The sequence below is a fragment of the Miniopterus natalensis genome, chromosome 15 (assembly GCF_054644295.1).
Source record: "Miniopterus natalensis isolate mMinNat1 chromosome 15, mMinNat1.hap1, whole genome shotgun sequence".
NCBI classification, from domain to species: domain Eukaryota; kingdom Metazoa; phylum Chordata; class Mammalia; order Chiroptera; family Miniopteridae; genus Miniopterus; species Miniopterus natalensis.
This window is the reverse complement of record NC_142095.1, coordinates 48,390,112-48,405,122: the sequence shown is the minus strand read 5'-3', so window position 1 is coordinate 48,405,122 and position 15,011 is coordinate 48,390,112.

Here is a 15,011-nt window from a genome sequence, read left to right as displayed (position 1 = left end):
ATTCTCTAGGAAAGCACACATTATTACACAGACTTAGAGAATATGTTCCACACATAACCACAGTAGCGGTTTTCCTCACGCTGTGTCATACGCTGAGGGGTTCTCAACCTCAGCACAGCCGACATGTAGGCAGGACCGTGGAAGTCACCCTGTGCGTTGTAGACTGTTAAGCTCCATCTTCAGCCTCTACCCACCAGATCCCGGTAGCATCCCTCAGATGTGACAACCAGCAATGTCTCTAGACATTGCCAAATGCCCCACGGAAGGCAAGATCATCCTTGGTTGAAACCTACTGGCATAGTCTAATGACAAAGGTGTCTCCAAATAGGCAGGTGTAAACTGACAAAACTGAAAATAGGAAATATTTTATCATCTAAGTTAGGGTTTTTAATTCTTATTTGTTAAGGAGCCATTGACTAAATCAGCCAGGGCAGTTAAAGTTTTATTTAGTCACCAAAATCCCACTCAGCATCTCCAAATCTGGTGGTGTGGCTATTTAACAGGAGGGTTGGCTGAAACTTGCCCCGCCTCTGCTGCATTCCAGTAGCCCCCTTCCTAACTCAAGCCCCTTCCTCTCTCATCACAGCCACTGAGCTGGTCTCTGGGCCTCTTTTCTCTCCTCACTCACCCTACACGTCTTTTAGTACGTGGTTTCCTCATCAAAAACCTCCCCTGGCGCTGGGCAGTGATTTCTAAGTGTTTCACAGGCAGCGACAGAGTGGCCGGTGTGTGCCCTTTGCTGGGGCCTTGCCCAGTTTTAGCATTTCAGCATTGGAAGGCTGAGGGAACCCCATCTGCGCAAAGCAGGGTGGTGAGCCCCCGACAGCAGTGAGCCTGTTGTAGTTCCAGGCAATCCTGTGGGCTCTTATCAGGTGGGCAAAATTTGTCAGACTTTGTTTTTATTCTTTTAAAAAGAATTTAGCATAATGTGTGACTTCTTTCACTTTTCTGACTGTCCCTCATTTTTGTAGAAGGAAGGAAAGCCTCAGTCTAACCTGTGACCAACCACATTTTCAGGGTTGAGCCACAATGCCAGGGTCCTAAGCGGAGCCAACAAGGTGAGAGGCAGAGGGGCTGCCCTGGGCATCCTGCACCAGCGGGGCCCGGGGAGTGGCTGCCCACCTGGCCCCTTCCAGTGCTGGGGCCCCCTGCTGCTCACACGCCCTCTGCAGGATGGAGCCGTCCTGAGGCCTTACTACCCCTTCTCCTCCGATAGAAGGCATTCAGGGCCTTCTAAGCCCTTGCTTTGGGCCCTTCTTTCCCACCAACCTGAAGGAATCTCCTCGTTTTGGAGGGTAGGAAAAGGAAACTGCAATCTCCCCTTGCTGCTTTGGCACATTTTAGTATACCTATAACTTACGCTCCATTTAATTTTCTGCCACCTTTTTCACCCAGTTCTTCCAAAGTTAGGTCAGGGTCCTAAGGGGTGCCACTTGGGCTGATGGGAGCCCACACTCAAGCTTTGTGCATCTTCCACATTGTTTTTGTTTGTTTCCTTATTTATTTAAGTTTAAATTTGAATTCTTTAAAAGAGAAAAGTGTTCTCCGGTTTAGTGCAGGCCCCATCATTCCTGGGTCCGCCTGCAGTCTCCCCGCTCCATCTGTTTATGTGACATGCCTGGTCCTCGCAGGCACCTTGAGTTTCCAACACCTGGGCCCCACTGTGGACAAAGAAAGGAGGCAACAAGCACAGATGAAACCCTAGTGAGTGGAGGGAAATACAGAGGAGAAATATTACAGATTCACATCTCCAAGTACTGTCTCAGCCACATACAGAAAGAAAAAACAGGAGCTGCAGCTGAGAGCGGGACAGGACCCCAGGGCCCCGACGCAGCCTCCCAGGTTTGAAAGCACAAGTCCGCAGGGAGAACGCAGGTCTCGGCCAGGGTGGTATGAACCGCTATCACACGACAGCCACCTCCTTTGGAAGTCCCACTGCCCTCTGAGCCTCAGTGTCACGCTGTACAACTAGCTCCTGTCGGGACGATTGAGCTCATTGTTTCCTCCGCACTGGAATGTCCTTCTTACTGGTTTCTAGTCAAAGCCTAACTATCCTGCAAGTGAGAGCTCAAATCTATCTTCTTACGCTTTTACGTAGCTTCTTGCTACCTCTTCAGGTGTATCCTCTCTCCTCTACCCGCCCATGAGCTGCGGGAGCCTGGGACCCCTTTCTTTACCCCTCCACAGGTGACCTCATCCCTGATCACAGCTTCATTACGACCCTCATTTCAATGGCCCACATAGAGTGAGGCCAAAGTAGGTTTACGGTTGCAAGTACACAAAAAGGAGTTTATTCTTGTATTATTATTTATTAATTATTGTATTATTTCCCACATGAACAACTCCCCGCCCCCCCCCCGTATATTTTCCCAGCCCAGTAGTGACCACATGTTGAATTGCCTTTTGACATCTCCTTTTTTGGATATCTCAAAGGCATCTCAAGGTCAACATGAATTAACAAATTATTTTCCTCTACAAGCCTGAGCTCCCTTTTCAGTGATGGCCACCAACCAGCCATCCTGTTAGCAAACCAGAATCCTGGGAGTCATCTAGGCTATTCCCTTCTCTCTCACACACACATGTGTAAACCATGGCAAAGGTGGCTTTTACAAGAGGGAGGTGACCTCATCAGGCCTACTCAAACCGCTCTTTCCAACTCCTGCTTCTCATTGTAAATTGTTGGCATTTTCCTTTTGTTCTTCAGTGTTTACGGAAAGTATCACTCATCAGCTCTGGGACATTGGCGAATATCAGAATCAGTCAGGCTGAGAAGGGACGTGCCTTGGACTATGGGAGTCCCCAGGATAAAGGGCGCCATGTAAAGACCTACCTGAGTAGCCCACCCATTATCCCAGGTTCCCACCACTGCGAGCCCACAGCTGAATCAGTTTAGGTTCTCCAGAGAAACAGAACCAGCAAGACGTACATATTTATACATAAATTTACAAATATTGATTTATTATAAGGAATTAGCTCATGATTATAGAGGCTGAGGAGTCAAAGGTCTTCAGTCGGTCAGTTGGAGACACAGGAGAGCTGACGGTGTAGTTTCTGTTCAAATTCAAGAGCCTGAGAACAGTGAGAGCTGATTGGATAAGTTCCAGTATGATTCTGAGTCCAAGTCCAAAGAAGGAAAAGACATATCTCCACTCAGAGGTCAGGCAGAGAGACAGTTCTTTCTATTGGGCCTTTTGTTCTGCTTAGGCTTAAACAGGTTAGATGAGGCCAACCCACCCAGGGGAGAGAGATCTGCTTTACTCAGTCCACCAATTCAAATGCTAATCTCATCTAGAAGCACGGCACAGACACACCAGGAAATAAGGTTTAATCAAATTCTGAGCATCCCGTGGCCCAGCCAAGTTTACTCATAAAATTAACCGTCACATGAGCTAAACTTGGCCATTTTTCTTCTTACCTGGCCTGGTCTTGCTAATTCATCAGCTTCATCCCTCATTCCACACGGAGCCCTGGTCCACCGAAGGAGCACACACCCCTTCTCCTCTCCACAGGAGCAAGGTCTGTCTGCCCCTGAAAGCAGATGCTGTGTCCTGACCATTAACCCGTTCTCCAAGGGAGAGAACTGTCATTAAAATGCTGCATTTCCAAAGGTTAACTTTAGGAAATGCCAGTCTGGTAAGATACACTGGGGAAAGAAAAGAAAGGAAAAACATTCTTGACAATTAAGTGTTATATCCTTGTATTAGTTTTCTATGCTATGCAAAATATTACCACAAGCTAGCGGTTTAAAATAATGCGGGGTCAGGACCCCAAGCTTGGCCGAGCTCAGTGCTCTGCTCAGATTCTCACAGGGCTGAAATCAGGTGGCTGAGCTGTGTGCTTCTGAAACTCAAGTCCTCTTCCAAGCTCGTGGAGTTGTTGCCTGAATTCAGTTCCTTATTGGAGATTGTACTGAGGCACCCCAAATGAGAATGAGCCCTCTCCATGGCAGTCACACAGGGGTGCTCAGTTTTCAAGGTCAGCAGGATGACATCTATAATTTTTTAAAGAGCTTTCACCTGATTAAGTCAGGCCACCCGGATAATCTCCTCTTTGGTTACTTCCAAGTCAACTGATTTAAGATCCTTCATATTTGCCATATAATGTAGCCTAGTCACAGGAGTGATGTCCCATCCATTTCCCAAGTGCCACCCTCACTCAAAGGAAGGAGATTACATAGGAAGTGTGCACCGTCGATGGAAGAAACATTCAAACCTGTAGAGAATTTTTGTGAGTTTATTTGAGCCAAACTGTCGACAAGTGTAGGAAGCAAAACCTCAACAGATTGAGATTGTGCTCTAGAAAAGGGCAGTTTTACACCTTATTTTATACATTGCAATCAAAAGAGGAGCTGCAAGTGAAATCTACTACTGATAGATTAGGGAGGCTAGAGTAAGCAAAGCAGGGAAATCTCTGGGATTGGCTAAAAAATAAAATGATAGACGTATTTCTTCTACATAGGTGGGTGCAGGATAGTTAACAGTCAACAATCGGTCTGCAGAGCAGTGGCTGTGCTTTGAGGGGTCCAGAAAAAGAAAAATTACTTCGACATTCCAAAGATATGCTATTGTAGATGCAAAAAGACAATAGACAGGCTCAGTTAAGGTAAAGATTGACCTTTGTCAAGGAGTATACACTGGCCTAGAACATGACTGCACTCCATAAACTGCTTTTAGTTAAAATGTTTTACTTTCAGACCATCCGATGTGGTTACTTTAGGTCTCTGACTTTGTAAAGCTGCCACCTCGGCCTTCCCTGAGCTTGTCAGGTTTAGTGTGTGCCCCTTCTCATCCACAACACCCAGGGGCTGGAATCTTGGGGGCTATCTTAGAAAACTGTCAGCCACAATCCAGATTCAGTTTGTGAATTAGAATGTTATGGGGTCTGGAAAATCTTAGGGTAAAAAAATGTGCTTAGCTTTGTTTCACTACTGTTCTTCAAATTGACTTGTTCTAGAAAAGCTGGTTTCACGTCACACCTTTCACCAGCTCTGAAATTAGCACTGCTCTGTGTCCTCCCTGTTCCGGATACCCTGGGACAGAATGAAACCTGGACCGTGCAGCTAGTCCAGGATTCAGTCCCCACCCTCTCACCCCAGTGGAGTCTGCTTGGACGGGTTCCTTGACCTTGCAGGGCCTTGTGAAATGCCCGTGAACTATCAGTACCTGCTTCCCAAGGCCATAAATGACACCTTGCAACAGGCCTGGCACAGGGTAGAGATCCAATAAGGTACAAATGTATGCTGGCTCCTTCCCTCTCCATTTGTATATGAAATGTTGTAAACAATTACAAAAATGATTCTCCACTGATGTCAGACTGCATATGTTTTCAAATATCACACTTGAAGGTTTATAACATCCTTAAACTAAAAAAATCCAAAATTTAAAATTAAGTATATTTACTTATTCTGTCCATAATAATTTGTTTTAAACAGTCTTTCTTCCATACCATCAGACCACAATCAATCACGAAGTGAATCATGCCCTGCCCGGGGTGGCTCAGCAGTAAAGTGTCGACCTAGGATCCAGGTTATGGGGGTGCGATTCCTGGTCAGGGCACATGCCCGGGTTGTGGGCTTGATCCCCAGTTGGGGGAGTGCAGGAGGCAGCTGATCAATGACTTTCTCATCATTGATGTTTCTGTATCTCTCCCTCTCCCTTCCTCTCTCTGAAATCAATAAAGATATATTAAAAAAAAAAAAAAAAAAAGTGAATCATTAGCATATGGCTCTCACATCTGTGCTCTTCTTAACCACCACACCCACCAAAACAACAGAAATGGGGAAATGTTGATGTGACTATTTAAGCTGAATAGGTTAAAGTTGATTACAATGTCACAAAAATGTTACCATTCCTTCTATCAAGCAAAGTAATAGAAAAAACCTTCAACCACAAAATGTACCCTAACCCTAAACTCAACCACAACCCTAACCCTAACCCCAAGCCCAACCCCACCCTAACCCTAACCCCAACCCTAACCCCAAACCCAACTCTAACCCCAACCCTAACTCCAACCACAACCCTAACCCCAACCCTAACTCCAACCAAAACCCCAACCCAAACCCTAATCCTAACCCCTAACTCTAACCCTAATCCTAACCCAAACCTCAACCCCAATCCTAACCCTAACCCTAATCCTAACCCAAACCCTAACCCTAATCCTAACCCTAACCCTAACTCTAACACGCTAACCCTAACATCTTAAAGCAGAAACTACTTAATGTCTTTGGAACTAGTGCGAAATTTCAGAGACAAAATATTTGCATTTAAGGTAATACGTGTGTGTATTTACCTTTCTAAGCCTCAATCTGCTTACCTAAAAAAGGTGGGTACTATAACCTGCATCATAGGCATAGTGTAAAGACAAAAATATATGAAGACCAAGTGTAATGTGTGTTACTTATTAAGTGTAAAGTTAATTATTGTACCAGTTTAAGGTCTCGAACACAGCTGTTGTATTGTGCTTTTAAATCTTTGAATGAAAACTTGGTGCTGAATTCTGAGAAACTCGGAAAACATACTTCGTGTTGGACCTCTTATTAGAAAGAAACGGGAAACAGCATGCTTGTGTCATTCACTGTCATTAGCAGTTAATGGAGGGGGAACAGAGCGGAGAATGTATTACTCATAAACAAAATTCTTCCTAAATGGAATCCTTTGCAATGCATCCCATGAGGCATCTGTAGGTCTTTAGGGACAGAAAACAATTTATGGAAACTTCTGTGCAAATTGAAACTCCTATCTGGAGCAATGCATTAAGAATCTACAGATCATTTATTCATGCTCGTCACTGAAGGAACTGCAGAGATCACTTTTACTATACCAATGCTCCTTCAGCGATTAAAATTCCTTCTCTCTGGCATATGGATGGAAAAGACATGAAGGCAAAGGAATAAGAAACGTGACCTGCTCTGATAAATTGCATATATTCAAAAATGAGGAAAACAGAGTATGTGTTATCACATTAAAAACTGAAATGCATTGGGAAATCCTTGAGTATTCTTCCTCAGTAATGAGAGGCGTAGAACGAGAATGTTCGCTTAGTACGTCATTTCATCAGCACAGCATCAGTGAGGCCCGAGCAAATGGTAGACAGAAATGTGAATAGGATGTCATTTTGATATTACTTCTGCAAACACAGCCGGGAGAGCTAATGCTCATTTTTAAACTGCATATCAAGGCCTCAAAAGAAAAAAAGAAAAAACATCCTTGCAATTCAACTTGTTTTCCCCAGAACCGCAATGTGCCCAGCCCTTTTCTGGGCACCATTAAATGCCTAAGAAAAAGGTGTTGGCACTTCCCAGGGCCACGTGGTGGGCTTGTGTTGCGTGTGCCCTCCACAGCTCCTAGGGTCTGCCTGAGAGTTTTATAGCATATAAAACAGGCCTTGAAGTCACCCAGAGCTGGGGGAACCTGACTCTGGCACTTAGCATGTGAATTTTAGCATGTGAATTTGGGGTTCTTAATTTTTTAAAAGACTCAATTTTTTCGTTAGTCAAATAGGAATAAAAATACCTACCTTTTACAGTCAGTACAGGGATTGAATGGGTTAATGTTTATAAAGCACTTACCATGCTGTAGATAGGAAACAGTGGTTGCTGTATCCACTTTTCTAGTTACTATCTTTGGCTTTTCCCAAAGCAGCCCCTCAGACAAGGATTTGGGAAGTGATTCTAGAAAGCAGAGAGTTGGAAAGTGAGACTAAGAAAGGATGCGATGGCAGTGATTTGATGAGCAGGTGACTGCTACAGGTCCCCGGGGCTCCATCCCTCTGGGAAGGCTGGGGGATGAAGCAGGCAGTTTCAGCTTTCCCCCCACCCCAGCTGTGAGGGAGCTGGGGTGCGTATCCGCCAGCTCTCCCTTCCGGCTTGAGCATGGTTCCTGAGGGCGTTCACCTTCCTGCACTGCTGGCCAGACCTGCATGCTGGCTGGTCCAAGGCCGACGGACGACCTCAGGCGGAGAGAATCAGGGGGATCTCGGGAAGAGGCCTCCCCAGGGCTCTGCAGGGGAGGCAGCCCAGCTCCAGCCAGATCTGCTGGGTTCTCCAGACCAAGGCTTTGGTGATCTTCCCCCAGTTCCTGGCTCCCCAGCTCCTCAGCTTTCATTTCTTTATGAAGTTATTGAATATAGGTAAGATTTTTCAGACTGTATTCTTGGCAGCTTCTCATCCGAAGACTTTTGGCCGTCAGGGTTTGCCTCTACTCCCCCTGGGGTGAGTGGATTTGGGCCTTTGAGCCCCGCCCTCCAGCTCTTACGCAGGGCTGGTTTGGTAGATGTTCTCAAATAGTTTACAATTGGACTGAGGAGGTCGGACATACACAAGCAAAAAATATAAGTTTAGAAATTTAAGGTGCCAAAGTGAGTACAGTGGTGGGGAGCTGGGAGGTTTCGTCACTGGGAAACCTGCTGAACGCCCGGATGCTTGAATCTGGCAGTTTCCCTTCCACCTGAAACTTCGAGGCACCTGTGCTGGGTGCAGGCGGTGCTGGATTCTTTAACTAGCTGCTGTTTAGCTCAGCAGTGAAATGGACAAATGATTTGTCGTAACAGAGCACAAAATGACTGAAGATTGGACAATCGCTTAGGAAACATCCTACCGAATTGTTGTTTTAGTATAGTGAGGAGGAAAGAGTGGAAGAAATGAGCTATTGCCCAGTGTGGCATGAAGGAAGCATCAAGGCAGAAGGCGAGGCTTTTAAGTAGGAGTAGACAATCGGAGAAGCAATATGTAAATTTTGTTCATTAGAATGGAGAACAATTAATTACTGAGGGTCTAATTTGTGTTCTTAAAAAGGTCAGGGGAGTAGAAAAAAGCCTAGGCTTTCATGAAGGAAAACCTGAGATGGAAGCTGCATTGGGTATGAGCTAAGGTATCAGTAACTTAGCTCACCTCTTGGAGCCTAAATGCCTCTTTGTAAAATGGCCATAAGACATGCCTCACAGCACTGAGCAAAGAATATGAAATATCCATGAACTATGATAACTGAAAGTGCCAGAGCCCATCATCTGGCCAATGGCTTCACACATTGTGGTACATCTTTACAGTGGGATGCCCTCGCAATAAAAATAATGAACTACTGATGCATGAAACATGGACTAATCTCAAAATAATTATGCCGGGCCAGAAAACAAAGAGTATAGACTGTAGGGTTCCATTTATATAAAATTTTAGAAAATACAAAATAACCTATAGGGATAGAAAGCACATGGGTGATTGATCGAGGGCCAAAGAACAGGGAGGGGTGGGAAGGGTGGACCAGAAAGCACCTCAGGGGATGGAGATGCTAATTATGCCCATGGCTGTGGTGGTTTCACGGGTGAGTGCGTGTCAAATATTGTTAAAGTTACACTTGAAATATGTGCCCTTTATTGTATGTTAATTGTACATCAATGAAGCTATTAACAAAAGCAGTGTTAGCGACGTAGTAGATTCTCAGTAAGTCTAATTTTCCTTCTCTGAATGTTTGTTTACCTGACCTTGCGTCAGCCTGCTTGGAGTGAAATGTGGTGAGTCCCAATCAGTTGAATCCATGTGGAACTGACATCCTGTATCCTGTCTGCCCATCACCTGTCTCTCCTTCATGCAACAGAATCTTCCTGTTTTGGTAAGCTGCTATTTTTTGGCACAAAAACATGGTTCTGGCTGGGGTTGCCATCAGAGACCCAACATTTGGCCACTCAGGGATGGGCGTGTGCAAAAGACAGGAGGGCTGGGTGCCCAGCCCCCAACTTCTTTGGGGTTTTGCTGCAAAAAGCTGGTACCTGCAACCTTCCTCAGAGGCTCACCCCTGGGTTATTAGAGTTGTTTCACCTCCAGGGAGCTAGAGCTGGAAATGCTTAGGAGGTTATATCCCCTCAGGGCAACCTATAGCCAATGGCGGGTGCGTAGGTGCAAAAGCCCAGCTCCCTTCCTTCGAGATGGAGACAAACTCTGCCCTGCAGCTTATGCTCCAGAGCCGCCCATGAAATCGGGCGGAGGCTGGCACTTCACCTGAAACTGTAGTATGACTGATCCTTCCCCCACCTTACTGTTTCCCCCCCCTCACCATGTGACACCGAGAACTTCCTTAATAAAACCACTTGCCCTTGAACCTGACACAAAACAGCATGGCAGGCCTCTGGCCACAGAGATTTGTTCAGGAACGGAAGTGGAACCCAGCTGACCTCACCAGAATTTTTTTACATACTTTTAGGACTAGCTCAGTGATGAGGGCTCTCTCCCCTCTATAATCAAGAGGATGTAAGGATGTGACACAGGAGAGCCCCAGTACCCAACATCCGCATTTTGTTAAAGAAACAAAAAACTCCAAAACTGTTTTGAAAGAAAAAAAACAAACTGAGAGAGACTCAGACCAGAGATGAAGAGAGAAGCTCCCCACGATGTTTGGGTCTATGAAGCCAGTTATCTTTATTACAGACACTCTTTCCTTCTGGGATGTTTTATGTTGGCCAATAAATACCCTGGATTTGGCTTCAGCTTCTGTCACTTGCAGTGGAAGGAGTCCTGGCTGAAACCCCTGGCAGGCAGTGGAACTAGGACCTTTTGCTCCTGCAGGGTGACACTGGCTGATGGCCAGGTTAGAACAAACTGCCAAACAAGTGAACCACTCCTACTCAGTCAGGACTCGGGAAAGAGCCAATGCTGAGGGTTCGAAACTGCCTTTCAGGATTAGAGCTCAAACAGGTTTCTTTTTTTTTCTGGCTTAGAAATACAACTTGCATTTTGAGTTACAATCAAATACTTTAGCAAGATTTTCTATGTTCCTGTGTCAGTTGTTTTTAATAATTTGAACTGATTTTTTTTTTTTTTTAGAATACCAACGTCCCCTTTGCACAGACTGATGGTACAAAATCACATTAGGGGAAATTCAGAGGCTAACCCTAGGTTCCTTCCATTAAAAATTACACTTTTCCTTGAGACTCAGAACAATAACAAAAACTTATTTTATCAAGGAAAGAAATTATCTTAATGGCACAGACTAATGCTGATAATATAAAAATGCCTTCCTGAGGAAGTTTAGCTCACAAATGCTCTGAACCTTCACTGAGCCAGACAGATAGCAGGACCATTAACTGCCTGGAGGACTTTCAAACTGAAATTTGCTATTTTGTGCAGGACATTAGAATAGTACTTTCTCAACTTGGCTAAAACCACACTAATGGCATGAGAATTATTATTTTAATTCACTTAATAATTTCTTGATGACTTAAAACATTTTGCTTCCCTCTTGTTATGATTTTTAAAGAAATTAACCTACTAAATGATGAGATATATAAAATGTACATTTTATGCAATAGTCTCTTGGTTTTCGTTGGATATTGCTGGGGAAGGAGTTATATCTTGGTTTATGAAAGTCCATGAAAAGGGAAATGACAACATTAAGTATTAAATTTCTGCCCTAAGGACCAACATTTATATCAGTGGGGATGCTGGTCCTTCTCTGCCCACCCAGCTCAGTGACATCTGGCGCTATATAGAAACGTTTCTGATTGCCACAGCTGAGGGGAGGGGTGTTTGCTACTGGCATCTAGTGAGTAGAATCGAGGCATGCTGACAAATAAACATCCAGCACCACTCAGGACAGCCCGCACAACAAAGAACTTTCCAGGCTTGACGCTGAGAAACCCTAATTGACGCTCTTGCTACCAAAAGTTCCCCTTCTCTCACTGCTTCTGAGCTGGACACTGATTTGACCTCTGGATTGGACTCTGGATTCAAGTCAGTCCTGCCGCCTCCCACCCATGTGACCTGGGGCAAGTCACTTTGCCTCCGTATCTTTTTCTTCTAAGTCTGTGACAGCATCAGCACTTGCTCACAGATTATTTTGAGACCCGAGTGAGGTAGACACTCCTAGTAAGTGTACTTCACGCAGAGCCTGCGCGTCATAGCGACCCAGGTCAATTTAGCTGTTGCTGATTTTACTACGAGTGGAACTTTGATGTAGGCACAGGGGATGGAGAAGATGGTTTGGCCCTGGCCAGGTGGCTCAGTTGGTTGGAACACTGTCCTGTATCCAGAAAGTGCCAGGTATGGTTCCTGCTCAGGGCACATACATTGGCTGCGGGTTCAGTCCCTGGTCAGGGCACATATGGGAGGCAAAGGAGTGATGTTTTTTTCTCACACTGATGTTTCTCTCTCTCTCTCTAGCTAAAAAGATATTTTGTTTGTTTTGTTTTTGGTTAGGCCATTTTGACAGTAGGTATATTTTGATGTAGCCTAAAACAAAAGAGTAGAATTTTATTTTGAAAATTTCTGCACAACTCCTCCCATAGACCTCCTTGGTCCATTAGTCAACCTTCCCCTCCCCCTTCTCTTAACTCCAGAACCTCTGGTCCATCCCTCATTCTCAACCTGCCCCAGTCGACTCTTGACCCTCAGCTGGCACTCACCTTCTTCCCCCTTCTGGGTCCCTGAACCCTACAAACTTTAAGCAAAGGTTCCAAGCAGTTTACGTGACTGGACAATAAAAACTGTGGGCAGATTTTGTCAGCAGTCTGGTCCTTGTTTTGTCTGCCTTTAAAACCAAATTTAGTTTTTCATTTGACTGCCTCTGGATGGAACATGCACTTGTTGCCATGGTCCCCATGACTTCTCATTCCCGTGTCTGACTTGCTTTATTCACTTAGGGTTATTTGCTTTGTCTCCTACAGGCAGCCAGGTTTGCCACTCATGACAGTAGCTGCTGTAAGGGGACAGACGGGGAAGCAGCCTGGGGAAGGACTCGGCAAGGCAATTCGAAAGAGCCGGGCACTTCTGGGGGCTCAGGGAGGTGGGGAACAGGAAGGATGCACTCCGGACAGAACAAAGGCTGTGGATAAGTGGGCAAAGGTGGAATTTATCAGGCCTTTTCTGGTCGAGCAAACCTTTCACTGAAGAGATGGATTGTGGAGAGAGAAACATGATTTTAAACCAGAGGCTCAACAGCCATAAGCACTAGATGGAAAAATTTAGATTTAACTTATAGTGACGGGAAGCATTAAATGTTTTTAAATAAGATATAGAAGTAACAAGATAAAAAGGGTCTTCTGACTCCTTTAAAAAATAAATTTTATTTTTTCTTAATATCAGTATGTGTTAATTATAGAAAGTTTAGAAACTATTTATAGTTATAGACACACACACACACTTTTAAAAACAAAATTTAAGGTAATATAACTTTTAGTCTGTTTTTTAAAATTTGATGTATCAGTAGGTTTCCCATGTCATTCAATATTTTTCAAAAGTATTGTTTGTGATATAATCGTAGAAGCAAGTAAAGATCTGTGTGAGTTGCAGCATTATTTGTAGTACTAAAAAAAGCATGGCAATCATATGAATTGGTCAGAGTAACTGGTCTCATTCATTCACTTCACAAATATTTACTGAGGCCCTACCATGTATCAGACACTGTTCTAGGCACTGGGAATACAACTAAGCACAGCAGACAAACATATTTGCACTCACTGAGCTTACATTCTAATGAATTTATATGAGGTGCAGGGGTTGGCAAACTTTTTCTGTAAACGTCCAGGTATTACATTTTGTCATGTGGTCTCTGTTACAACTACTCAGCTCTGCAATTGTAACTGAAAGCAGCTGTAGACCATACATACAGAATGAGTATGCATGAGTTCCAATAAAGTTTTATTTACAAAGACAAGCAGCAGGCCAGATGGATGAACACATGAAGAGATAAATATAGATATATAGATATGGATATAGATATAGACAAATAGTATGTATAGATAGGAAATAAATTAATATAGCCATAGATATATACATACATAGGTAATTTCTTAAAGAAAACTTCTTGAGGAAATATAAGAAACTACTGTCTATTACCTTCAGAAAGTTTAAAAATCTTACACACATTGCTTCTTAATTTTAATTTTATAATTTTTGGCGTTGCTTAATATTCTAGTGTATTTTTTATTAACTAGTCACCAAGTATGTGGTTCCCAAAATTTCTCTATTAAATATATTGCTCCAATTAATATCTTTGAACAAAAATCTTTGACTGCAAATATAAGTATTTGTTTAAAATAATCTTGGGAAATAAACTTATTAGATTGGAGGATTTAAACTCTTTTAAGCTCAGTATGTATATTGCCAAGTTGTCTCCTGGAAGGATGTAACACCTCCCCCAACAAGACAGGAGAGTATTCATTTTCCCCACAATTGAACCCACAGTGAGCATTTTTATTTATTTAAAAACATGCAGAGACTTTAACAGGTAATATTATCTTTTGCTTTATTTTGCATTTCTCCAATGCAATCAATGAAGCAAACCCTTCTTTTGCTTATTTACTGAAGACTTCTACGTCTTCTTTTCTGAATTTTTAAATTTGTGCCATTTGTCCATCATGGTGTTCCTTTATTTTCTTAAGAGCTTCTAAATACTTGAAATATATCCATGTAAAAATTTTACTCTAGTCTCCCTCTACTTTTCCCCTTGTAGCACTATTGGCTTCACTCTTGTGGAAACTCTTGATCTGGCTTTGATCCAAAGCTATTTCTATTGTTTTTTTAAAATATAATTTTTGAAAGGAAATTTACACAGGTTTGTAACATGAAGAAATCTCTCCAAGCAAATTCTTCTTTGAGGTAGCTAAGCTCACCTTAGCCTCCATGGTCAGCCATTGTCTCAAACAGAACTTTGGTGACATTCATTTTGCTACAATATCAAGAGTTCTCCACATTCTTTGAGCTGAAGGTTGTGGAGGCCAGCAGCTGACGTGGGTCCAGAGGCTAGGACTCTCTACCCTGCTTTCTTTGCAGAATCAAGTGTGTTTCCTTCTGAAGCTGATCTCCTTTTTCACTTGGCCCTCAGTCACTGAGTTCACCATAATTGCACATTTGTTTTTCTGGGGGCTCAACAAGCTTGCTGTCAGAGGAGGAGAAATCATTATTATTTGCACCACTTCTTTCTACTTCTATTGTAAAATCTATTATTTTTTTAAGCTACAGGTAGGTTCTCCCTGGTTTTCTTCTCTTGCTGCCTCTAATCTTTTTATATACTGTATATCAACTAAAA